The 21,630-nt window shown below is 37.9% G+C and overlaps 1 protein-coding gene across 1 annotated transcript in view; it reads left to right on the top strand.

Moving 5' to 3' along the window:
* LOC137758788 (collagen alpha-1(I) chain-like) overlaps positions 1-21,254 on the top strand; it is a 48,825-nt gene extending 27,571 nt beyond the window's left edge. Inside the window, exons 6-7 of the mRNA XM_068534787.1 lie at positions 17,445-17,882; positions 20,764-21,254. The gene's annotated coding sequence lies outside the window, so the exon portion shown is untranslated. The remainder of the gene's footprint in view (positions 1-17,444; positions 17,883-20,763) is intronic.
* Positions 21,255-21,630: the final 376 nt, after the last annotated feature.

Here is a 21,630-nt window from a genome sequence, read left to right as displayed (position 1 = left end):
GTAAATCTTGTGTATATACCGCAAGTTCATAAGGATGCAATAAAGTGTCCGGATTGTAGTACAGGCAGTTCTCACTATGCATGGTGCCATGTTATCTAAAACATGTGCACATGAACTACATCCTTGCTTTGCACAATTCTTTGGTAACCGAGGTTTAATCTGCATTGCCACTGCACCGTGCCAAGTGAAGGTGTGGTTCTGATACGTAATACCTGTGTATAATGTAACTCACAAATGGTCAGAATTACAGAATAGTAACCTGGCTCGGTATCTTCCATGCTTTCTGCTCCAGTGTAGAAAGTCATGAAGCACATGAAGTTTAAGACCAGCTTTACTGACGGAAGCTGTGCTCTAGAATATGTCTGTGATCCATGTATCTAAGCATACGTTCTCCTTAAATTGCTGGGGAGAGGAAATACTCTGTGGCTTGAAAAAGCACTTGAAGGTTTCTACCAACTGTTATTTTCATCTTTTAAAAATAAGATCCCATGCTTATTGCCAGAATATCTTGGTTCAAAGTAGTAGCGAAAGCAGACTAAAGATAAGTGTGTCTTCAACAACAGGCCAGTATAGAGACAACAGCTACTATGGTCCAGCTCTGCTAATTACTGAATATTTGGGTACTGCCCCCATTCATATATTGAAATCCTAACTCCCAATGTGAGGATATTAAGAGAGTTGGGGCCTTTGGGAGGTACTTAGGTTATGAGGGTGGAACCCTCATGAATGGGATTAGTGCCCTCGTAAGAAGAGACTTGAGAGCTGGCTTCCTCTCTCTGCTCTCTGCCGTGGGGGGTACACTGGGAGAAGGCTTTCTGAAAACTAGGAAGAGGCTTTTACCAGACACTGGATCTGCCAGCACCTTGATCTTGGACTTTCCAGCCTCCAGAACTGTGAGAAATAAATGTTTGTTGTTTAAGCCACCCAGTCTATGATATTTTTGTTAAAGCAGCCCAAATTGACTAAGACAAGCACCATTCCAAATTGCATAGCATGCAACCACAAAATGGTAAAAGGAGGAGCATCATTCGTTGATTTTTAATGACGTTAATATAATATTTCTGTGGTTAATGACCAAAGTAGCCATTGTCCCTATACTGCACTCTTGTTGGAGCTATACTTATCTCTAGCCTGCCTTCAGGACAAAAGGCTAAGTCACAGTTAGAAAAACTTTGTCTTGCAAACAAGTTTGGGGAATTCTAGAATTAGAACAAAACAAGCAGTTATTTTAAAGTATGTTTATTGAAAGGTTACTATCAAGTTTCAGTTTCTGCTCCTGTCTATTGTTTGTGGTGTTGCTAATTGCCATTTTTACTTGCCAGTACCATTCTCTCAGCTTTTAAAAATGTCCAGCTCCCCAAACATGATGCTTCAAAGCAGACTCATTCTGTTGCAAGGAACGAAGTACGAATAATTTTAAAACTAGAAGGATCCATGAAAAAATCCACTAGTCTGATTTTTTCATTTTAAATATGAAAAACTGATACCCAAGATTTTAAGTGATGTGGCCAATGTCTCATAACATTTTAGAAGCAGAGCTCTATCTTTCTCTAGATCTTCCATTCTGGGAAGTAGCATAGAACTGTTTTGCCAGCATATAGATAATTCCTGGGAGGAAACACGGAAAATATAAAAGAATTGCTTTCGTAGGCAGATTTCTGGGTAATTTCCCTCATTTTTAACTTCTTTTATTGTTATTACAATATGTTGTTACAGTGAATAAAAATGGGGAAAAATAAGAAAGAAGCAAATTGCAAACAATTAGATTTACTAGATCTTTGTGAAAATAACACATTTAACATATGTTTCTCGAGAATATAGCAGCCTGGAGGAAAAACAGTTTTGAACTAACAGCATCGAGAAGTATTTTTCTGACTCAGGCCTTGCCCACAGGATTGCAAGAAATTTAGCCTCCCTTAAATTCTTCCCAACTAGTTCAGAAAGTGATTATCTGGGGGCATTTCATATAAGCACATATTCTCATTCCTCTAGCTCCACGTTAAGCCTACCAATTCTTTTTTTTTTTAATGTATTTATTTATTTTTGGCTGCATTGTGTCTTCATTGCTGTGCACGGGCTTTCTCTAGTTGCAGCGAGCGGGGGCCACTCTTCGTTGCGGTGCGCGGGCTTCTCATTGCGGTGGCTTCTCTTGTTGCGGAGCACGGGCTCTAGGCGTGCGGGCTTCAGTAGTTGTGGTTCGTGGGCTCTAGAACGCAGGCTCAGTAGTTGTGGCACATGGGCTTAGTTGCTCCGCGGCGTGTGGGATCTTCCCGGACCAGGGCTCGAACCCGTGTCCCCTGCACTGACAGGCAGATTCTTAACCCACTGTGCCACCAGGGAAGTCCAAGCCTACCAATTCTTATTCACTATGCTCTGCTGCTTCTTCTCTGGGTCACTTACCGAGACACCCCCTGCCTTCTATCCAGAGAGAAGTTTGGGAATCAGAAGCAGTCTATGGAGATGGTGCCACGTATCCCGGATAGCTGTGTCTGGATTGTTCTCTGCTGACCAGGCCTCTTGATAACGAAAGCAGCCATGGCAAAGAGCTCCTGACTCCTTGGCCCAGCACACTTTTGTGATACTTACCTGAGGAACGGGGTCCAAGTGCTGTCTGGGAAAAGACCTTGCCCCCATGATTTCAGACTGAGTGCTTCTTAGGGAGAAAACAAATGTGGGCCGAGGTATGTTTGCTGGGAAGTCATTTGGGAGCCAACTGGCCTCACTCTGTGACACCAAAGTGGATACAGAGCATCTGCTTTCACTTCCGTTTTGGGGTCCAGAGCCAGTGCTGGATTCTCTTGGAGACATAAAGACCCAGTCCAAGGGAAGCATCCAGCTACCTCCTGAAGGGTTAGAGTTTGCAAATCCCATGCTGGGGCAGCAGACCACGGCTCCTTTGCAGATAGGTGTAGTGGCGTTTTTGAGGAAGTGGGTTGGGTCATCAGACTGAGAGGGACAATGGGTTTGAAGTGGAAATGTAGAAAGAAAAGAGGACCAAAGGGATAGAGGGACATTGAGAGGAAGAGAGGGTTCCCCTGAAACTCTCTGCAGACCCACCGTGAGACGTTTCCCATCCTCAGAGGAAACGTGTGTCTCTCCTGGCTCTTCAATAAAACAACAGCTTTACCTCCATCTGGGTCAGTGTGTATGGAGGTTGGGAAGATGGGGTGGTGGTAGCCAGGAAGGACCCAACACCTGTTTCCCGATTGGCCAGATGGGAATAAGGGCCTCGGGAGGGTGGAGATGAGGGTGGAGAGTAAAGTAATAGATGGAAGGAGGATGAGACTCCCAAGAGCATGCTACTCGAGTCCCTGAGTCACTCGGCACCACGGTTTCCTTGCCCTTTCCCCTGCCCTGTGGCTACAGAGACAGCCGTGCTGCCTAGTTCCCGGAAGCAGCATTCAGATCAGCGTCCGTGCGGAAGGTGGCCCCTGGGGGCATGACATGTGGATTTGTTTGTATTGCTGTATAACAGATTACCACAATTTAGTGGATCAAAACAATACTAGTTTATTTTCTTACAGTTCTGTAGGTCAGAAGTCCAAAATCATTTTCACGAGGCTGAAATCCAGGTGTCAGCGAGCCCGTGCTCCTTTTGAAGGCTCTAGGGGAAAATCTGTCTCCTCGTCTTTTCCAGCTTCTAGGAGCGGCCTGCATCCCTGACTCGTGGCTGCTTCCTTCATCTTCAAAGCCAGCATCGTAGCATCTTCTCTCTGACCTCTGCTTTCTTCCTTGCTTCTTCTTATTCTGACTCTGATCTTCCTGCTTCCCTCTTAAAATGACCTTTGTGATTACATTGGCCTCAACCAGATAATCCAGGATAATCACACCAAGTTTAATGACTTTCACGAAGTCCCCTTTACCACGTAAGGTGACATATTCACAAAACAGGGGATCTGGATATAGGCATATTTGGCGGGGGCATTATTCAGCCTACCATAAGGTGCATAGTCTGTGCAGATGCCTATGGAGGCCCTGGGAAGGGACTTCTCCACCCTTGTTGGTGAGGCTGGCTTTGGACTTGGGCCATGTGGCCCTACTTCTTATGCATTGGCTTCCCAGGCTCATGGGCCACACACACTGAACTGAAGGCTGCATTCCCTGAATATTCTGTCCTATCATTATTGTGTGGACCATAGTCACTAGTCAATTGTTATGAACAAATTTCATACTCCTTTACTCAATCTTTCCCAAGGATAACTCTCTCTCCTGGAGGCTCTTGTGCAGAGAGGGCCCTCTCACATCAGCCCTCTGATGTTTTGATATCATATGTTTTGATATCATATGTTTTGATATGTTAACAAAACATATCAGAAAGCCCATGTGTGTCTGGATCCTTAGGGTGGATACACGTTAGACCCTTGAGCTAGGATCCTTCTGCCATCATGACTCAAGATAAAATTTTCTCAGGCTGAAAATATACACCAGTAAAGCAACCTGTTGATCTATTTACTTTCAATAAAGTAACTAATAATTTAGAGGGGGCAAGATTTAAGCAAAACCTACATGATATCAATTGTAATAAATTATTATCTTAACTATGCAGTTTGGAAAAATTATGTTTGGCATTATGTAAATGCAGCCTTTTCCAATAACAAAGCGTTTATTCTATTAAAAATGTATTACCTTAAGGTAATTAGAAAGCAGATTTGTCAAAACCAAATCAGTATTAATACGGATACTACTATTAATACTGATAACAATGATAATAAGATCCTCACATAAATAATGAATGTTATGCTCTAGTCTCATGGCCCTGTTGGCTCATGCACAAACCAGGAATGCTAAGTGGCAGCTACATCTATCCTGCTTCATGTTCCAACACCTAATTATCTAGGGTTAGGATAAAGTGGCTGAATAGGTATCACCTTCTGGTGCTCTTTTTAAAAACAATATAATATAAAAACTGTCATGGGGATGCACAATTGCGACATCATTTTCAAGTCCAGACTCCCAGTTGAAAGAGGTACTTTCTGCCAGTGCACCATCCCAACACACACACACACACACACACACACCACACAGTCATTGCAGGGCTTAGGGAACCCTGGTCTCACAAAGAGGATGAATCTAACAGAGATTAGAGATACACAAAAAGAGTAGAGAAACAGATGGCTGCAGCCCCTCCTTCTGAGGTTAAAATTAGAAGACTAGGAAATATCGCTGATTAGTAGCAAGTAAGAACTCAAATTAAGAAAAGGACCTCTCCATGATAGCCATACTTTGAAGGACGAAAAGAACCTGAATCACCCAGAAGAAAATGGAAACTAGACCAGAGCTATTATCCTTTCATCTTTCACATGAGGAAACTGATGCTGATATCAGGAACCTCACTACAACCTTTAATGTCACCCTTCTGTAACCAGTTTTCATTCTAAAGCAGGGTCCAGTTATTCATAATGTAAGGAATACAAGTAGCTACACAATCTTCAAAGGTCAACAAGTGCCAGTATTTTTCATTTCATATTCTCAGTTCATGAGCTCTGAGCTCTATTCACAAAGGTCAGCAAAATGCCAGTCTGAAATCTTCAGTCAATTTCATAACACCCTAATGTATAAAGCCTCCTCTGGGTATTATTATGTAAGGATGACTGGCCCGGGTTAACTGTGCTCACCTCCTAGAACCTTGGATCTTGTGCCCAAAGTAGGAAAAGACAAGGAAGTAGCATCTATCATGGAATTCTGCCTTAGGGAGATTTATAGTTCTCTTTAGGTTGCATTAGATATCTCCTCTCTAGATACGCAGGACATGAGGTAATTAGGGGCCCATGAGCTGCACTAGTTTGCTTAGGAGAATGAAGGGAGAAGAGTTTCCTGGAGTCCTTTAAAGGTTGGGATCTAGGGAAATGAAGAGAAGAGGAAAATGGGAGGGGAATTTGGAGTAAGAGGATAATGCGAAAGTTTTCCATTTGCAGGATCTGCTACATATTTAAATGCTAGGTGTGAGTGTTTTTATTGGAGTGAGGGGGCTCACAGAAAATTAGTAACATGCCACACTTCAGCCAGTATGGAGCAGAGAAATGAGAGAAATTCTGGGAGGTGAGAACAAGAGTTCGGTAGGAGCCAAAAGTGACCAGGAGAGCATGAGCCCTCCGGGAAGTAACAAATTTAGGGAGGCTTTGGACTTCCCACCACGTGTGGGTTACAGCCAGATTGCATTTCCTCCACTTCAAGAGACTGCGTGGCCTCAGTGGACATCTGAATTACACTCATTTCATGAAAATCAGCCTCAGCTTTTTAAAGAAAGTATGTTTTACAAACCTCATGCAGCAAAGGTGAGTTACAAATCCATGGTGCCATGTTATCATGACCTGGGCAAGAAGAGGGGGGTCCAGATGCTGTGGTTGAAGCTTGGAAAGAACACGGACAGGGCAGCAGGGAGGGAAATAGACTAGAGCTGAGGGAAAGTGGGAGAAACTTAGGCAACGCTGTAAGCGAAAGTAGAGACAAGTGATACCACGATGGTGGTAACAACATGAGGATTCATTTTGGAGAGTGATGGCGTGGTGGAAAAGCAGGCAGAGTTGCTGCGGATTCTCTGATCATCAGGTTGAAAAATTTTGAAGGGGGGAAGCTCTAAGATTGAACTCTCATTTTTGGAAACTCAGCTTAGTTTTGGCCATCATTTGAGTCAATCGTGGTGATTCAAGTTTGTTAATCTTCCTAAATATTACAATATGTGGCAAAGTGAAAGAAGTTTTCTGACAGATTGAGTTACTTTTTTACTGAGTAACATGGGAAATCTGTCAGTGAAGCCAGTAAGTTTCAGACTTCTGAATGAAAGGCGATTAATAATATATCTAGCAGATGAACAAAGCCAGCCAATGTAATTACTGTAGAACTTGAGAAATTGGCTGAAAACATTCAGGCACACTATTTGAAGAAAGAAAATCTCCCCCACTCCAAGCCACACTAAATCAACAACAAAAAAGTCATTTTAGAATCTCTCTTTCTAAAGGGAAGTAAACTTGTGCCAGGAAGATACATTTTAACAGCCTTAAAAATAACTGGGTAGGCAGTCAAGTAAACCTTAATATGTTCTCTTGATGAATGAATGCTTTAATATTATGAAATGTGCCTCTTTATTGCTAATAATATTCCTTGTTTGGAAACCTGATATTAATACAGTCACTTCAACTATCTTTGGATTTGTGTTCACATGGGATATCTTTTTCCAGCCTTTTGCTTTGAAAAGAATCAGCTTTATTGAAGTACAATTTACATACAAAATATTGACTAATTTTAGGAATATTACTTGAAGAGTTTTGATCAATGAATACAGCCATTAACCACTATCATGGTTATGATATAGAATATTTCCTTCACCCCATCAAGTCCCAGCTTGCCCTTTAATGTCACTTTCCTCCCCGTATCTCTGAACCCTATCAACCACTGATCTGCTCTCTATTCCTATGTTTTTGCCTTTTTAGGGTTCCATGCAAATGGAATCGTACAGCATGTAGTCTTTTGCATCGTGCATGTGTAAGATTCCACCTGTTCCACATCCTCACCAACACACTAATTCCTTTCAATTTTAGCTGTTACTCCTTTTGGTTTTAGCTAACCTAATGGGTCTGTATTAGTACCTCATTGTGGTTTTAATGGACGTTCTCCTAACACTAATGATGTTGAGGACCTCTTTATGTGCTTATTTACTCCTTACTGTTTGCTTATATTAATTTTAAGTGTATTCAAATCTTTTTTCCCTTTTTAATTGGGTTATAAGACTTTTTTATATATGTCGATTATAAGTCCAGATAAATGCTTTGCAAATATTTTATCCGAATCTGTGACTCGACTTCATTTTGTTTACAGAGTTTTCGGAGAACAAATGTTTTTAATTTTAACAAAGTCCAATTAAAATTTTTTCTTTTGTAGTTTGTACTGTTTTTGCCCTACTTAAAAATCTTTACCTAATTTGAGTCTCTAAACTTTCTCTTAGGTTTTCTTATGGAATTTTAATAGTTTTGACTCCTACCTTTAGGTCCATGATTCACTTGAAATAAAATATATGGTATGTGTTAAGATTTGAGGTTTTTAAGATATAGATAGCTGATGTTTCCAGTATCATTTGTTGAAAAGATTATCCTTTACTTGTTGGATTACCTTGGCAGTTTTGTCAAAAATCAATTAAATATATTATATATATTCTGTTCCATTGAACTAGGTATCTATCTTACACCAGTACCACACTGCTTTCATTACTGTAGCTTATAATAAGGCTTGAGTTCAGGTTGTATAAACCCTCCAACTTTCTTCTTCTTTATCAAAATTGTTCTGGCAATTCTAGGTTCTGTGAATTTCCATAAAGATAAGAGTTTCCTTGTCTACAAAAGAGTATTTTAAATGTGGCAAAAAGTCTGTGGGGATTTTATCTGGGATTATATTGAAAATGTAGTTCAATTTGGGGAAAATTGAAATCTTAATGACAGTCTTCTGAGCCAGGAATATGATATATCTCTCCATTTATTTTTAGTCTTATTTAAGTTCTCTCAGAAATGTTTTATTGTTTTCAGCACATAGTCTTGCATAAATTTTGTTAAACTTATAGCTGAATATTTCATATTTTTAATTCTCTTGAGAGTGACATTTTTAAAAGTTTCAGTTGCTTGTTGTTTGTTTCCTAGTGTATAGAAATACAATTAATTTTTGTATATTGACTTTGGATTCTATGAGTTTCCTAAATTTATTTATTAGCTCTAGTTTGCTATTTTAGATTTCCATAGAATTTGCTACATAGATGGTCATGTTGTCTGTGAATAAGTACAGTTTTATTTCAGTTTTCCAATTTGTATGTCTTTTCTTTTTCTTGCATCATTTCACTGAACAGAACCTCTAATATGAAGTTGGGTAGGAGTGGTAAACAATTGCCTCGTTCTCAGTTATAAGAGGAAAACTGCAGTCTCTCACAACTATACTGATGTTAGCTGTTGAAAGCTGTCCTTTATCGTGACGATCAATTCTATTCTTAGGTTACTGAAAATTTTTTATCATGAATAGATGCTGATTTTTTTTCCAGTAATTTTTCTGCATCTATTAAGAGAATTTTTCAATGTTAAACCAATCTTGCATTTTGGGGGTAAAGTCCACTCAGTCATAGCTTATAGTTACATAAATATGTATATATTCCTTGATTAAATTTTTTATGTTTTGTTAAGGATTTTGGGGTGTATGCTCATCTGAATAATTGTCTATTGTTTTCATCTTTTATAACTATTTGGCTGATTGTGATGCTAGTGTAAAGCTTGCTTCATAAAATGAGTTGGAAAGTATAGCTTCCTCTTCTATTTTCTGGAAGAATTTATGCAGATTCACTTTTGTTCCTTAAATGTTTGCTAGAATTCACTAGTGAAGCCATCTACTCTGGGAGTTTTTCTCTGCGGGAAGGTTTTTACTATGGTGACGCTATTCAGATTGTTTCTCCTTGGGTGACCTTTAGTAGTTTGTGTCTTTTAAAGAATGTGTCCATTTTGTTAAAATTGTCACATTTTTTGGTTTATAGACTTGTTGGTAATATTCCCTTATTAGTCTTGCAGTGTCTGTAGCATCTGTGATGATGTCCTTCTTTTATTTCTGATATTGGTAATTTGGCTCTTTTCCCCTATTTTTGGATCAATCTGGTTAGAATTTTATGAATTTTATTGATGTTTGTCACAGGACCAGGTTTAGATTCCATTGATTTTTCTCTATTATATTCTGCTTTCTATTTCATTGATTTCTGCCCAAATCTCTATTATTTCCCTGTCATTACTTTGAGCTTAATTACTTTTCCTTTCCTGGTTTCTTTAAAGTGGGATCTAAGAACACTGGCTTGAGAACTTCTTTGTTTTTAATTCTGTATATTTCCCGCAAAGTAACTATAAATTTTGATGAGTTATGTTTTCATTTTCTGTCAATTCATAATGTTTTCTAATCACTCGTTTCATTGCTTTTTTGACCCATGAATTATCTAGAAGTGTGTGTTTCAATTTCCAAATATTTTGACATTTTCCACATATCCATTTGCTATTGATTTTTAGTCATTATGGCCAAAGAACATGTTTAGCATGATTACAATCCTTCTAAATTTGATGAGTTTTTTCTTAAGGCCCAGAATATGGCCCATCTTTGTGAATGTTTTGTGGGTACATAAAAATAGTGTGTATTCTACTTTTATTTCTGGTGGTATGTTTTATAAATCTCAGCTAGGGCAAGTTAAAGTCATATACATACATATTCATTTTCTGCCTACTTTCTATTAATTATCGAGAAGAATGTTGAAGGCTGCAACTATAACTTTGGATTTTTCAAATTTTTCCTTTTACTTCTATTAGTGTTTGTTTCATGCATTTTGAAGCTCTGCTATAAAGTCCATTTACATTTAAGGTTATTATGTCCTCTTGATATAGTGATCCTTTTTTTACTACAAAATCTCTCTCTTTGTCCCTGATCATATTCCTTGTTCTTAAATTTACTTTGATATTAATAAAACATCTCCAGATTTTTTTATTAGGGTTTTCATGATATACATTTTTTATCCTTTTAATTTTGGCCTGTCTGTGTCTTTAGATATATGGATAGTATTTTTTAAATCTACCTAAAAATCTTTCCCTTGTAATTGGAATGTTTGGATCATGTGCGAATAATGGGATAATTGATAGGATTGTGATTAAATCTATCACCTTGATATTCATTTTCTATTTGTCCTATCTCTTGTTCATTCCTTTTTCCTCAATTTTCTGATTTATTTTAATTAATTTTATATATTTAATGATTAGATTTGATCTCTACAACTAGCTTTTTATGTATAACTCACTGCTTTTATTTTTTGTGCGCGCCCTCAGGTTTACAACATACATCTTTAACATACCACATTCTGCCTTCCAGTACTGTTACATCATTCTTTATACATCAAATGAATCTTGAAACAGACTTCTTCCATTTCCCCTCTGATCTTTTATGCTATTTTTGTCATGCATTTCATTTCTTCGTATGTTTTGAACCATACAATACATTGTTTTTATTTTAAATACATTGTATTTATTTTTTATCCACTTACTTACAATCTCTAAGCCTCTTCATTCCTTTTTTCAGATTCAAATTTCCATCTCTTATTTTTCTCCTAACTGAAAAATTTTCCTTAAGAGGTCTTATAGTACAGACTTGCTGGAAATTACTTTTTAAATTTTGGTTTAACTAAAAAAGCTTTTATTTTGCCTTCATTTCTAAAAGATTTTTTTGCCAAGTATAGAATTTTCAGCTAACGTTTTTTGATCCAGTCCTTTAAAGACATTTTGCCATTGTTTTCTGGCTTGCATTTTTTTCTGCTAAGAAATATGCTGTCATTCTTATCTTTGTTCCTCTATACTTAACAGGTCTTTTCCTTTCTGGCTGCTTTTGAAATTATCTTTTATTCATTGGTTTCCAGGAATTTGATTATGATATCACTTGGGATGATTTTCTTTATGATTCCTTTATAGGAGTTTGTTGAACTTCTTGAATGTGTAGCTTTATACGTTTCATCAAATTTGTAAAACTTTGACTGTTAATTTCCCCATTTTTTTCTGTTTCTCCTTCTCTCCTTCTGGAACTGCAACTATACGTTTACTAAACTGTTTGATATTGTCACTCAAGTCACTGACTCACTGAAATTATTATTTTTTCTCTCTGTACTTCATTTTGGGTGCTTCCATTACTATGTCTTCAAAATAACTAATTTTTAAAAATTTAGTGTCTATTTCATCTAATTCTATCCTGTGTAATATGCATTTCAGATGTTATATTTTTCAACTTTATAAGTTCCCTTTCATCTTGTTTTAATCTTTCATTTCTTTATCATAGTGATGTTTCTTCTCTACCTTCTTGAACATATGGAACATATTTACAATAATTGTCTTAACATTCTTCTTGTTGGCTACTCCCGTCATCTCTGTCATTTCTGTGTCTGTGTCTATTGGATTTTTTTTTCTTATGGTTATAGGTTATAGTTTCCTGTTTTCTCACATACCTAATAATATTTGGTGGCGGGCGTTGGGGGGGATGCAGGATATCATGAAGTTTACAATTTGGTTTGGGACGCTAGATTTCTTCGTTTCTCTTTGTACAGTTTTGACTTTTTGTAGTTCCCACTCAATATTATTTGAAATTAGCGTGATCCTTTGAGGCATGCATCTATGCCTTGTTAGGGCATGCCAGAGCACCCTGCAGTTTAAGGCTGATTTCATCCCACTACTAAGGCAATACCCTTTTGTGGACTCTACTTGCTCAGTCATTTATTACATGCCTTTCTACTCTGGCCAGTGGGCACATGAACTATTCTCAGCTCGGTGTGAACTCAGGGATTTGTTCTGTCCGTAGCTTTTCAGTGAGTGTTTTTTTTTTTTTTTCCCTCCAGCCTTGGGTATTTTGCTCTCCTGCATATGGGGATCAATACTCAGTGAAATAGTTAAGGTATTATCTCTACAAATATCCAGACCTTTCTTTATGGAATTCACTCCTCTCTGGCATTCTTTCCTGAAGATGCTAGTCAACTCTGTCCCCATGGAAGGGGCAAAGCCAGGGGGGGAGGGACGGGGAGGAGGAAAAAAAAAAAAAGGAAAGGGACAAAGCCTCCAAACTTTGTCCTCCCAACTCAGAAAGACTGATTGGCTCTGTTTGGGTTCCTCTTCCCTTTGCTACACCCTAAAATTTTATCCAGATAGTGAGCTGATGCCATTATATGGATCACCTCATTGGTTTTTATTTTCTTGGGAATCACAGTGCTGCACTGCCTTTTGTCCAATGTCTGAAATCCATTGTCTAATATATAGATTGCCCAGTTTTCTAGTTGTTCAAGGGAAAACCATTACTGTATCATGAGAAGAAGCAGGAACAAAAACCTCCTCACAAAGAGCTTTAATGAGGGCTGTAAGGATCTTTGACTTTATCTCAAATGTAAATATAAGTCACTGTAAGATATTAAGAAAGAAGATGGCATAGTCAGAGCAAAATTAGGAGAAGAGTTTGGACACTTTCTCTAGGACTTTGTCAGTGTTCATCCTTTGAGAGGAAACAGGGCTTGACATCAGTCCCAGAAAGGGAACTTTGATGCAGTAAAACAAACAAACAAACAAACATACACTGCATTTGGAGTTAGAATGCTTAAAGAGAGTGAGTCCTGGTTCTGCCAGCTACTAATTATGTTGCCTTAGAAATTTTAATGAGTTAATAACTTAGTAGGTGACAGAGGTCAATGAACTTGCTTCTTCACCAGCAAAATGTTGGTAAAACCAACTTTCTCACAGGCGTCCTGGGAGAAGCAGCGGGACATAAGAGTGGTCAGATTAATAGAAGTCAGGATGTGAGAGTTCTAATTGCATTTGAGCCACTAATGTGCTGTGTCAACTGCAAGTGTGGAAAGATTACCATTGGCGGGGACCTTATAATTAATTAATTTTAATACCTTTAATTTATGAATAAGAAAATTCAGACCTAAACTTTTCTATGTAATTTATAATTTTTTTCACTGATAAAATTATTCCAAGATTTCAGGATTTGGAAATGAAAGCATTTTCCGGAATTCAAGTTTTGACAAACAAAAATGCAAAGTTTTATTCATCTTTTAAAGGGTAAAAGAAAGGGTCTTAGTATAGGCTATGACTTCATTGAAAACATATAGTCAAGGTGACCCTAAATTCTTTCGCTTATGAATATGGGTGATAAAGTTGGGAACTGGCCAGGAATGTAGAGGGAAGGCAAATAGCTCACTTTCCTCCAGAGAAAGTATGAATTAGTGATAAGAAACACAGTGCTAAATATTTTCCATATCCTATACCACAATTCAGAAGGAATAAATTGAAATGTCATCATAAACTAAAGATACAACTACTATCAAACACTTAAAATATTTGTGAGAAAACTTGAGATGGGAATTCAGTGGAATCCCAAAGTAAAACTATAATTCTATTAAGAAAGTTTGGTTAAGACCTGCTTTTATGATTTCTAGCTTAGTGGCAAGCCATAATCCCTTTGTAGTTATAATATCAAACTGTTATTTTATATCATTTACCCTCTTACCTCTCTTCATTAAAAGTGAGTTTTTATAGTTTCTGCTTCCAGGAATATGAAGTAAGTATACTTTTCCCTATTTCTCCTGCTAAGTACAATTAAATATAAGATATAAAATAAATGTAAGAATACTTTGAAAGATAGAGAGAAGGTGGTGGTCAGGGTGGGATCTCAGGATCTAAGGACCAATGTAGAGGTGTCTTCTTGCCTTGTACATCCCAATTGGAAGTGAAGAAGTCAGAAACCTGTAAACACCAAAGGATACAAACAACACCCCCCCAAATCCCACTTCCTCTGCCAAAAGACCAGAAAGTGGGGAGTCTCTCGCCAGCAAAGTGTGAGTGGGGAGCCTAGACTTCCATCCTCACCAGGCCTTAATGGGATGCCCCAAATTCCTGCTGGGGTGGTTTCAGAGAAGGCTAAGTAGGAGGCTGAATTTTTTCAAACCCAGTAGTAATGAGGGACCTTCCACCACCCAGCTGGAGTGATGTCAGAGGAGGCTGAGTGGAGAGTCAGAACTTTCACCCCTGCTCAGCATGGTATCATTAGAGGCCAAGTGGGGAGAGTACTGGACCTTCCTATCCCTCCAGCCAAGTTAAGATACTTAGTTGGGAGTGAAAATTCCCACAGCTGCCCAGCACTAACAAACTTCCTCTCCCCTCAGTACCAAAGAAGGGAACCTGGCTGTCTATTCCCACCCAGAAGTAATGAGGCAGTCTCCTCCACATTTCTCCTGCAAGAGTGGTGCCAGAGAAAGCAGCTAAAGCAAGAGGTTTAAATAATCCAGACTTTCATAATGTAGTCCCCCAAATGTCCAGATTTCAACAGAAAAATTACTCAGCATACTGAGAATCAAGAGGCTCTCAAGCTGAATAAAAAGACAATCAATAGATGCCAACACCAAGATGACAGATCCTAGAATTATCTGTCAAAGATTTAAAGCAGTCATCATACAAATGCATCGATGAACAATTATGAACATGATGGAAGCAAATAAAAAATACAGATCCTCAGCAAAGAAGTAGAAAGTCTCAGCAAAGAAGTAGAAAATACAAAGAAAAACTAAATGGAAATTTAGAACTAAAAATACAATAACAGAAATTAAAAACTCAGAGGACTATATGAAGAGCAGAATGGAGGGAACAGAGAAAAGGAGGCGTAAAAGGATGATAGAACAATAGGATTTACTCAATCTGAACATCAACAAGGATAAAACACACTGAAAAAAGAAAATGAACAAAGCCTCAGAGACCTGGGAGACTGTCATAATTAATCGTATGTGGCTACTTGCCTAGGCCATAGTATCCAGATCACTTGTCAAACATTATTTTAGATATTTTTGTGAAGGTATTTTTTAGATAAGATTAACATTTAAATCAGTAGACTTTGAGTGAGGCAAATTACTCCCCATAATGTGAGTGGGCTGCATGCAATCATTTGAAGGTCTTAATAGAAAAAACTTACCTCCCCTGATAAACAGGGAATTCTGCCAGCAAACAACTTTGGATTTGAGCTGCAACTCTTCCCTGGGTTTCCAGCCTGCCAGCCTACCCTGCAGATTCTGGACTTGCAAAGCCTCCACAAATATGTGTGTCAACTCCTTAAAATCTCTCTAGGTAGATAGATAGATAGAGATAGGCAGGAAAGAGGGCTGAGAAAGTACTGAAAGAAATGATGGTGGAAAACTTCACAAATTTAGCAAAAGACATAAAATACAGATTCAAGAAACTGAGTAGAACCCAAACAGGATAAACTCAAATCCACACCAAGAAATGTTATAGTCAAATTTCTGCAAACTAAAGACAAAGACAACATCTGTAAAGCAGTGAATAAGGAAATGATACCTTTTCTATAGGGGAAAAATAATTCAAATGACAACGGATTTCTCTGACCAGATATCACGGAAGCCAGAAGGAAGTGCCACAGTATTTTTCAAGGGCTAAAAGAAAAGAAATATTAAGCAGAATCCAACCATACTGGCATCTTGATTTTGGACTTCTAGCCTCCAGATGATGAGAGCGCAATTTCTGTTGTTTAAACCACTCAGTCTATTATATTTTGTCATGGCAGCCTGAGCTGCCTACCCAGGGAGAAAGTGGGTTAAGGGTACACAGGTTTCTCTATTATTTCTAACAACTTCATGTGAATCATCTTCAAGCATCTCAAAATAAAAAGTTTAATTAAAAAGAATAAAATTTTACATAAATACCCTGAAAATTAGTCTTGTTTTAAAACTGTTTTTAGAATGTCTTTGCATTCCATAATACCTCCCATTCATATGGTTCTTGGCATTGTTCCAGGTGTTTTTAGACAATACCTCTCACCAGAACTTGGTTACCTGCTGGGCAGCCGCTGTTGCCCTTTTAGACATGAGGAACCTGCAACTTCTAGACGTGAGCTAGCTGGAAAATAGTTGCATAACAAATAAGAGTTGAGGCTTTGGCCCTGACTCAGGGACTTCTTCCATTACAACTAGCCTACCTTGGGAATCACGAGTTTGCCTAGCCATCGAAGAGGATGAACTGCCTCTATATCCCTAAGAATAGAATGAAGATCAATGTAGAATTATATAGGAATATATTAGGTCCAGGCCAACAATATCAGGAGCAGTGTGACTCTCCAAATCCCAAGGAGTAGTCAAAGTTGACTTGACTGGTCCTTGATTGAAGATGCGTCCGGACAGGACACCTCTGAGAAGGCAGAGGAAGTGCAGGTTCAAGGGCTTCATGAGTACACAAGAGTTAACTTCCAGTTAGTTATTCTAGCTCCAGCCCTCCAGATGAGGCTTTCCTGTGCACACTCTCTGCATGTAGAACTTGTAGAAAAAACTGTCTCCACAGAATACGTTCAAGTATAACTATGTAAGGAATGTATGGGGGAAAGTAGTGATTCTCTGTTTGCTTTTCATTAGGAATGGATTCCTGGTATTCACTGTCCCAAGCAGAAAATCAAGGCCGGTTCCTAAAAACCAACTGTCTTTACTTTGTGGGCCTCGGCCAGGTTTATAGAAAACATTATGTGATGCAAAAATAATGGAGCTGGACTTAGAGTCCTCTAACTCCAGCTGCACTCCCTGTGTTGGGAATCGATTCGAATGGCAGGTTCTACCTTTCAGCCAAGAGCCCAGGGTTTTATTTAGCATTTGAGAATTCAGGACAGAAAGAACTTCCCCGGTAATTGTTATTTTGTGAAAACACACAGTAAGCTAAATTTACTGTAACAAGACCCCATTCAAATTTAGAAATCAGTGTGTGTATGTGTGACAAGTCCTGGCATTTGGCTCCCTGTTATTACTTTAATTTCCTTTTTCAGGCTATAAACCACCAAGGTGCTTTGACAAGAGGCTTGTTAAATGTAGATCGGAACTAAGTTATTCACCGTGTTGAGTATATCTATGAAAACCAAAATTTATCTTTCAGATAGTCTGATGACTCACTTGGATCTTTCATATAACAAGAGGACCAAATAATCAGATGATTCCCAATGTTCACCTGAACGTTTTACGTGATGGAAGTGCCACAAGCCACAGTCAACTAACATTAAATTAGTACATCTTGGGGCATCACAGTTACACCTTTGCCCAGCTCTACCATCAGGAGTTATATCTACTGTCATCACGACCATACTTCAGAAGGCCACTTGAGTAGTGAACACCGACTTTGATCAGGGCATTTATATCATCTAGATCTGTTAGTTTCTTAATTTGCTAGTATTAATAATAGCTACTACTTATTAAATTGTAATTATTTGCCATGCGCTGATGTAGGTGCTATGTATGTATTATCTCATTTAATCCTCACAAGAACTGAAGAGGTGCATTGGATTGGCACAGTATTACAGATGAGGAAACTGACCAGGTGAGTACAAATCCTGAGATTGCATGTCTGGCAAGTACGGAGGTGGGAGTTGAATACAGGTCTGGCTCTCAAAACCCATGTTTTTTTCTCCCATTCAACATGTTGCACTGACACTAAAACAGGACCCAGAGATTATTGTGTTGAAACCAAGTGTTAGAATATTGAATTATGATTCTGAATCCCTACAGTTTTTAAAACCTCAAAAGCTGCTGTGATATGCCCCATGTGTAGCAAATAAGAGGAATCCATTGTGCTGATTTAAGTATCTTTGAACAGTTTTTCAGTGTTAGCTTTATTAGTTGGTGACATTTTATCTCACTTGTTTTAAGTCCTGGACATTTGGCTGGTCAATATTTAGTGCCTTCAGAAAGTGTATTCTGATGACAAGAACATAAAGCAATTTAAGCCAGGAGACCTGGGCCCCAGTTTTATTTTCACATTAATTTTGCAGTTGTGAAATTAGACAAGTCAGTTCAGCAATCTGTGCTACAGTTTTTTTATGTGTCAAAGGGACATAATATCTGCATTACTTTACCAGATAGGAATGTTCTCAGTTGCAAGCAACAAAATACATGAATAACAGTAGTTAAATCATAAGGATATTGATTCTTTATTTAATAAAACGTTTGGAGATGGGAGGCCTAAGAATAGAGCAGCAACTCAACAACGGTATCAAGGACCCATTCTTTCTTATGTCCATTGTACCCTATCCACTATTTGCTGGTTTTCCATCCTTGTTGTCTTATGGTTGCAAAATGGCTGCTGCAGCTCCAGTATCATATCCACACTTGACAAAGAAAAGAATAAAGAAAGAACAGAACCAATTAAACTCTCCTTTGGAGCTGTTCTTTTAATCAAGAGGCACACTCAGAAATCCCATGGCACACTTTCCCTTATGACCTCATTGTCAAAAATTAGGCCATTTGGCCACCCACCCCTTACTGAGAGGCCAAGAAATCAAGTGTCTGGCCTTTCAGCCTTGGTATTGGAGGGCAGAAAGGGAGAGAAAATGGTTCAGAATGATTTGTGTAGGTAACCATCAGTATCTCCCACATTCATGACATTGCGGGATTTGTTTACTTAAAACAAACTTTCCTCTTTGTCCCTCTTCATCCAAAATAATTTGTAATCAGTATTTTAGACATTGTGTATATCCAACCATATTTTGCTAGGTAATGTTTCATATATGTGAACCACAAAAATGCAAAGTGGATACCATAGATATTCAAGAAATGAATTATTCCCATGCAGGAAAATGCTCACCTGTGATCTAATGCCCGATACATTTTTCATGTCATTCGAAGTCACCTCTTACGTTTGTGTTCTCTTCCTGTTTCAGTGAATAGTAAACTAGATGTGAGCTATGTATAAATAATGCCAGAACATCTGGATGAAATGGAAAAAAAAAATCAATTATCTGGATGTTTTGTCTACATAATATCAAAACATGTAACACTGTGTAGACAAAACATCTAGATGATTGAATATTTTACTTTTCATCCAGACAGTTTGTTGTCATGTGGACAAAAAGTACTGCCAAGTGAGGGACATAAGAAAAAAACAGGATATAGCAAAACTTGCCTGATTTGTAGAGTTCGAGAATTGTTGCTTAGCTTATTATGGGAAAGGAGGACAATTGATGAGATATTGTATCAATTAATTTTTAAAAATGCTAGGCTTTACTGGAATAAGCTTCTTACTACATGTTCACAGTGATCATGATAAATGGTGGTTCCATTCTGAGACACTTAATAGAAAACACACAAACCACTTTTTATACAACATTGTGTTTATTTTACAAATGAAGCAATGCAGTCACAGAAAAGAACAGTGACTACTAAAGCACTCATTTATATCCTGGAAGAACAAATATAGAAATAAATTCTAGTTGTCTAATCATGGGTCAACTCATGAGCCCAGATTCAGTTCAAACTCAATAATTATTTACCTTTGCTGTTCCAGGTACTATGCTGGTCACTTTTTCATATGCAAGTCATCATTTAATTTATTCTACATTAATTTTGTGGGGTTCCTATTGTAATTCCCATGTTTTAAATGGGAATCTGGGTGTTAAATATAAAGAAAAATCTCCAGAATCTCACAGGTTGATTATGTCTGCAAATAGCATGGTGCTAAAAAATTTTTTTTTTCATTTAGCATGACTTATTTTGAGTAGAATAAAGAAACGAGAGTCGTAGAAGACCAAATTTCTAGAGTTTGGTGTTACGATTCCTAAAAAGCTGGGAAATATGGCTAAATGCACTGTCATTCTATTTTGTTTTGTGTATTGTAATATATATATATATTTTTTTTTCCATGTTCTAAATCCAGTATACCTAATTGAGAACTAAAGTTGACAAAGAGGGATATTAGTATTCAACAGGAATCTATTTTATCCTTGAAGAACCTGATAGAGCAATATCCTTAAATACTATCTGGAGGGCCTCACTGAGATAACAAATTAAGTTTTATGACTCACTATTCCCATTGTTTCTTAAGCAGACTGTTCCAAATTCAATACACAGAGGTCACTAGGGGAACATTCTGTCTTCAAAGTCAGCCTTCTGTAGTCTCTTATTTTTCTGGCAGTGACTTAGCTGGATGTGGTAGTTAACTGCGAGCTAGGAGAACTCTGGAGCCAAAATTTGTGTGATCAGGACCCAGTGGTCTGGGATTTTCCAGGTCAAAAAACTGTCAAAAATACCATCAGTAAGGGGATGGCTCTGAGCCGTAAAGCAGTAGAATTTTCAACTCGGGCCATCCTTGTGATAACCCCTGAGTCCTGCAGCCACTTTGTTTAATACAGATTTTTCTGATTTATGACTGTGGTATTAGAGCTGGCACAAGTCTCTCTCTCTCTCTCTCTTTTTTTTTTAAACAGAAAAGACTCACATCGAATTCCAGTCAAGAAGCTTCAAGATAAACTCCGCTATGCAGCCTGTTCATGCATTTCCTAGCGTTACGGTTCAGCTTCCGATTAAGGCAATATGTTTAAAACCTGTATTGGGTTCTGGAATTAGATAGGGGTAATGGTTGCACAACTCTGAAAAAATACTGCAAAGTAGTGAATTATACACTTCAAAAGGGTGAATTTTATGGTATGAGAGTAATATCTCAGTTTAAAAACATTGTATTGGACTAATTCAAATGGCTTCTTGGACATCAAATAGATCTTACAAAACAATATTTTGGTGATTTAAGTGTAAATGAAACAGAAACATATGGAGTAAATTTCTGCAAAATTGCACATGATTTCAAAAATTAAGGGGGAAACGTTCTTGGCAAAACTTAGTTGGGTTTCATCTAACCCAAAATATTTGAAAAATAAATTGAGACATTTCATAAACCAAAATACAGCTGTTTTTTCCATGCAGTATGTATTTGCTATGCACTGTCCTTCTCACTAAGTACATTTCTACTTATATTGGAAGGTACAGCCAGTTCAGGTACCCAGGTACAAAATCATGAATATTTAAGGTATCAGACAGCATAAAGCAAGGTCAAGTTCTGGAAATTTTGCTACGGTATATTAAACAGTATTTTCAAGGAAATATTCCTTACTGAAACAATTAGAGGAGAAAGCCTCTTGTAACTGACTCTGAGTTAAATTCAAAAGCACGGAAAACTGAAATCTCTAAGACTTCATCAGAGGCTATGCCATCTCCATTATACGTTAACAATCTCTGGGCACATTAAGTACCATTGTTACTGAAAAGGCAGTCTTCTATATGGCTTTATAAAACCCAAT

The sequence above is a fragment of the Eschrichtius robustus genome, chromosome 2, assembly GCF_028021215.1.
Source record: "Eschrichtius robustus isolate mEscRob2 chromosome 2, mEscRob2.pri, whole genome shotgun sequence".
In the NCBI taxonomy this organism is placed as follows: Eukaryota; Metazoa; Chordata; class Mammalia; order Artiodactyla; family Eschrichtiidae; genus Eschrichtius; species Eschrichtius robustus.
The sequence above is the reverse complement of the archived record's forward strand: the minus strand, read 5'-3'. Positions and strand labels throughout refer to the sequence as shown.